Source organism: Theropithecus gelada, unplaced genomic scaffold (genome assembly GCF_003255815.1).
Source record: "Theropithecus gelada isolate Dixy unplaced genomic scaffold, Tgel_1.0 HiC_scaffold_2296, whole genome shotgun sequence".
In the NCBI taxonomy this organism is placed as follows: domain Eukaryota; kingdom Metazoa; phylum Chordata; class Mammalia; order Primates; family Cercopithecidae; genus Theropithecus; species Theropithecus gelada.
In genome coordinates, this window is record NW_020258752.1 from 1 (window position 1) to 5,852 (window position 5,852).

Sequence of the window (5,852 nt, forward strand, 5' to 3'; positions counted from 1 at the left end):
GCCCTGACAGTTGACCTGTCCTCAGCAAGTTATCTGTCTGTTTTGCTAAGATTCCCTGCTATGTGTCAGGGCTTGCGCTAGGCCTGGGGGCACAGCTGTGTAGCACACTGGTCCCGGATCCCTTTGGGGGCCTAGGAGCTGAGACTGGCCCTTCTTTCCACAGTCGGGCCCCACCCTGGACATGCTGGTTCCTTCCAGCTTCAACGACATTGGCCAGGACTGGCGGCTGCGGCATTTTGTCAGCCAGGTATAGTATGAACAGGAGGTGACCCTGCCGGAGCAATGAACCCAGGACCTGCGCACAAGAGTGGTGCTGAGGCTTGGCGGTGCCCACTCCTATGCCATCGTGGTCAGTGCAGCCAGGAGCAGGCAGGGCGGGTGGGTGGGCATGGCTGCTGAACAGCCTTTCTCCTGGGGTGCGACTGTGGGGGGCCCTGCCCTGCCCTGCCCTGGGGGCTGTGCCCTGTGTAGGGGGATAGGTGGCCTGATCTACCCCATTGGGATGCCATTCTTCCCGTCTGACTGGCAGGCCCCTGAGCTCCATGCTGTAGTTCATGTGAGGGAGTGCCCAATAGCAGGGCCCCTCCTCATGCCCTGACCTGCCCCCCACCCTCCCCATATCCCCTGTGTCTACAGTGGGTAAATGGGGTCAATGCGCTAGAGCATGAGGGGTCTACCTCCCCTTCAAGGCCGACATCAGCAGCCTTTTCAGGAGATGCCTGTTGCCTGTTTTCCCCGGGGCAGGAATTGAAGGGAGCCATCCAGGCTGGAGTGGTTCAGCCGGGCTGTCACAAGCCTTTGAAGCTTCCCATCTTCAAGCCTGGCTGTTGGAGAGTGTGGGTTTGGAACTTGAGGATAGGGGGTTCTGTTCTGTCCTGTGCCAGCCACAGCCAGCTTTGAATGGGCAGAGCAATGATGGGGGGAGGGTGTAAAAGAAGAAATGAACTTAGGAAAGAGAAGAGGAAAAGAGGCTTCAACAACAGTCTAGGCTGAACATGATGGCTCATGTCTGTAATCCCAGCACTTTGGGAGGCCGAGGTGGGTGGATCACTTGAGGTCAGGAGTTCAAGACCAGCCTGACCAACAGATAGTGAAACCCCATCTCTGCTAAAAATACAAAGATAAGCCGGGCATGGTGGTGTGCGCCTGTAATCCCAGCTACTCGGGAGGCTGAAGCAGGAGAATCACTTAAAACCAGGAAGGGGAGGTTGTACTCCAGCCTGGGCTACAGAATGAGACCCTGTCTCTAAAAAAAAATTACTGTGGAGGCCTGGGGCGGGTGCTAGAAGCTCTGACCACAGGCTGGTCCCTCTGTTGGGTTTTTCTTCCCTTTATCCCTCCTGGTTAACTTGACCTGGCATAAAGGCTGTTTCTTCTAAGAGGCTGTCCCTGACTCTCCAGTCCAAGTTATGTTTATTGTCTTGCAGAGCCCAATTCCTGCCACCACTTGTCATTTCCATTTGCAACATTTCTTTCATTGTTTCTTTTTCAGAGTCAGAGTCTTGCTCTGTTGCCCAAGATGGAGTGCAGTGGTGCAGTCATGGCTTGTTGCCACCTCAACCTCCTGGGCTTAAGCGATCCTCCCCCTCAGCCTCCCAAAGAGCTGGGACCACAGATGTGTGCCACCATGCCAGGCTAAGTTTAAATTTATTTTTTTCCCACTGAGAAAAAGTCTCTTGCTCTGTTGCCCAGTCTGGAGAGCAGTGGTGCAATCTCGACTCACTGCAACCTCTACCTCCTGGGTTCAAGCAATTCTCTTGCCTCAGCCTCCCGAGTAGCTAGGATTACGGGCAGGTGCTACCAGGCCCAGCCAGTTGTTTTTTTCTTGTATTTTTTTGTAGAGATGGGGTTTCACCATGTTGGCCAGTCTGGTCTTGAACTCTTGACCTTGTGATCTACCTGCCTTGGCCTCCCAAAGTGCTGGGATTATAGGTGTGAGCCACCATGCCCCACCCTAATTTATACATTTGTTGTAGAAACGGTCTTGCTATGTTGCCCAGGCTGGTCTCGAACTCCTGGTCTCTAGTAAGCCTCCTGAAGTGCTGGGATTCTAGGCGTGAGCCACCTTGCCCGGCACTTACACCATTTCTCTGTGCATGTTTCTCCATTCCCACTGCCCAGGACCTGTGGCCTTTGATTTGAGCCACTACTGAGCACCTCGCACCAAGCCCCATGCCTACCTCCCAGCCTGCACTCCCTGTTTGCTTGATGCATTAATAAATATCCCTCCTGAATCTGCACCCATCCACTCCTGTGTTCAAGAGCTGTTTCAGAGAGTCAAGCTCATTTTTGGCAGTGTCCAGCCCACTGACCTCAGCTCTGTGTGCCTGGAAGGGTGGCTGCTCCTCTAGGGGGATAGGATTCGGAGGCAGGGGGAGAAAGAGTGATGTTAGAGAGCTTGGTCTAGGACTAGAGGATCATGTGCCCTTATGTAAAATACATCTCAAGTTAGGGAAGAAAGCAGTGGCTGCATGTTTTTTTTCTTTTTGTTTGTTTGTTTGTTTTGAGACAGGGTCTTCTTCTGTGGACCAGGCTAGAGTGCAGTGGCGTAATCTCGGCTCACTGCAGCCTCCATGTCCCGGGTTCAAGCGAGTCTCGTGCCTCAGCTTCCGAGTAGCTGGTGATACAGACGTGCCACCATGACCGGCTAATTTTTGTATTTGTAATAGAGACGGGGTTTTGCCATGTTGGCCACGCTGATCTTCAACCCCCGACCTCAAGTGATCTACCCTCTTTCGGCCTCCCAAAGTGCTGAGATTAAAGGTATGAGCCATCGTGCCTGGCCCCGTGTTGTGTTCTGATGGGGGAAGATGGGACAGAAAGGATGGGAGGGTGTCTGAGCCCTTCCTGGACTGACGGAACCTGTGCCTTCTGCCTTTTGTGGACAGGATGGTGATCGCTCACACCAAAGCCTTGGACCCTTCCCGGCCTGTGACCTTTGTGACCAACTCCAACTATGTAGCAGACAAGAGGGTGAACCTGGGGGTCCCCACCCCATTTTTCCCCACCTTTGCCTGGCCTTGTCCTGAAGTCTGCTCATGGGAACAGCTGGAAAGAACCATGAGCTGCCAGTGTGGGATTTTTTATTTTGTTTTTTTACTTGAAAAAATAGAGACAGGGTCTTGCCATGTTGCCCAGGCTGATCTCGAACTCCTGGGCTCAAGCGATCCTCCTGCCTCAACCTCCCAAAGGGCTGGGGTTACAGGTGTGGGCCACCGCACTCAGCTGCAGCCAGTCTGTTTTCAAAGATGGTCTTTGGGTTAATGAGAATTCTCTCCCTGCTTACTCGCCAGGCAGTGTGACTTTCTGAATCCAAGGAGGCTGCACATAGGGAGATGGGATTTGTTTGCTCAGTTTGGACTCAGCGTTTTTTGCACTTTGATTTAATAGACTCATAGAATGTCAAAGGTTTAAGGGGGCTTAGAGTTTATCTGGCCCACACCTGGCTGATCAGAATCTCTAGGGAAAGTTTTTTTGAAATGGCAGATCTCTGCATTCTGAGATCCTGATTCAGTAAGTCCTGGGTTGGAACCTGAGTTTTCTTTTTCTTCTGTAGAGGCAAGGTCTTACTCTGTTGCCCTGGCTGGAGTGCAGTGGTGCGATCACAGCTCATTGCAGCCTTGAGGACTGTGGGCTCAGGAGAGAGAAGGAAGTCCTGTTTATTGTTGCTTCCAAGGTACTCTGCAATATCTGACACAGCATGCGGTAAATAATACCTATTGAGGGCATGGGTGAGATCTTAGAGCCACGTTTAATCACTCACTTTGTCCGGTTTTTTTTTTTTTTGAGATGCAGTCTTGCTCTGTCACCCAGGCTGTAGTCCAGTGGTGTGATCTCAGGGCTTCTCACCAAGGCCGAGATGGACCGGATACTACATGGCCTAGACAAGGTACTTACCGTGGCCCAAGCCCCACCTGAGACCCCCTCCCTGTGGCCACAGGCTCCCACCAAATCCCTGAGCAAATAGTGCAGTGTTGCCAGTCTGTGGTTTCACGTTGAACTAAGTATATTCTCATGTGCTGTTTAACTGGGTGCCTTGATGACCACCTCTCTTCATCCTTTAATGACCCCTGTGGCCCATATGGCTCATGGGTAAAGGTGTGCAGGGCCCCAGATGCACCTTCTCAGGGTGCGCTTTCAGGACTCAGCTCCTGGACAGGAACAGTCAGGCATCACGGAGGGTGGGACCAGGGCAGGGGCCCTCTTGGCTGCTGATGCCTGCTCACCTGACCCCTGGCATTGCTGCTACCCGCTATAGGTGGCTGAGGAGTGGGCCCAGGGCACCTTCAAACTCAACTCCAATAATGAGGACATCCACACAACCAATGAGCGCCGCCTGAAGGTACGACCCATGGAGCCCCACCGCTTTCCTGGCCTCCCCTCTCCACCTTGCCTGGGGCATCATTCTGTTTACTTCGTCATTGACAGACAGCAGGTGAGACCTCAGGACATGGGCCAGGCGCGGTGGCTCGTGTCTGTAATCCTAGCCACTTTGGGAGGCTGAGGTGGGAGGATCGCTTGAACTGGGGAGATGGAGATTACAGTGAGCGGAGATCACGCCGTTGCACTCCAGCCTGTGTGACAGAGCAATACTTCATCTAAAAACAAAGGGAAAAAAAAACTGTTTCTTGAAACTAGTCAACTAGCAGCACCAGCATCACCTCAGAACTCCTGAGAAATGTGATGTGAGGCCCCACTCTAGATGGTTGAATCAGAGACTCTGGGGGTGGTCCCCAGGGATGTATATTTATTTTATTTATTTATTTTTTTGAGATGGAGTTTCACTCTTGTTGCCCAGGCTGGAGTGCAATGGCGTGATCTTGACTCACCACAACCTCCGCCTCCCAGGTTCAAGCGATTGCCTCAGCCTCCCGAGTAGCTGGGATTACAGGCACGCACTACCATGCCTGGCTAATTTTGTATTATTAGTAGGGATGGGGTTTCACCATGTTGGCCACGCTGCTCTCAAACTCCCGACCTTAGGTGATCCGCCCGCCTCAGCCTCCCGAAATGCTGGGATTACAGGTGTGAGCCACCATGGCTGTCCAGTAATTTGTATTTTTCATAAATTCTCCAGTCACTATGCCTGGTGGCTCACACGTGTAATCCCACCACTTTGAGAGGTTGAGGCAGGAGCATCGCTTGAGCCCAGGAGTTCAAAACCAGCCTGAGCAACACAGCGAGACCCTGTCTCTAAAATCAAAAAAATTAAATTAGCCAGTCATGATGGTGTGTACCTGTGGTCCTAGCCACTCTGGAGACTGATGTGGGAGGATCTCTTGAGCCCAGGAGGTCAAGGATGCAGAGAGCCATGATTGTGCCATTGCACTCCAACCTGGGTGACAGAGCAAGACCCTGTCTCAAAAAAGCCCAAATCAGCAACAACAACAAATTAGCTTGGTATGGTGCCGTGCGCACTTGTAGTCCCAGCTATTCAGGAGGCCAAGGCTGGAAGATCCCTTGAGTCCAGGCTGCAATGAGCTGTGATGGCCACTGCACTCCAGCCTGGGCAACAGAGCAAGACCCTGTCTCCTACAACAGAAAACAAATCCTCCAGGAACATCTGATGCATGCTAAACATAAGGACTCTTTGAAAACATAAAGGCCAGTAAAACCTACAGGCCAGTAAGCGTTAATAGTGTATGTAAATATTACCAGTAATTATGGAGAAGATGGTTCAAGCTGAGAGTGAGACAAAGCCGAGTGGGTAAGAGAGGATCTGCCCAAGGCAGGGACATCCTGGCAGAGGGACAGGTCCTGGGTTTGACAGCTTCAGACCCCAGGGTGCCCAGGGCTCACCACTTGCCCACCTGTGCCCCCAGGTTCACTGAGAGAACATAGGACAGGCCCTC

The 5,852-nt window shown here is 52.3% G+C and overlaps 1 long non-coding RNA gene across 1 annotated transcript; it reads left to right on the forward strand.

The window, feature by feature from the left end:
• The first annotated feature begins 3,603 nt into the window (after positions 1 to 3,603).
• LOC112617533 lies at positions 3,604 to 5,852 on the forward strand. Its single transcript, XR_003117923.1, has 4 exons — positions 3,604 to 3,705; positions 3,796 to 3,889; positions 4,259 to 4,435; positions 5,823 to 5,852. It is a non-coding gene; the product is annotated as an uncharacterized LOC112617533 (long non-coding RNA).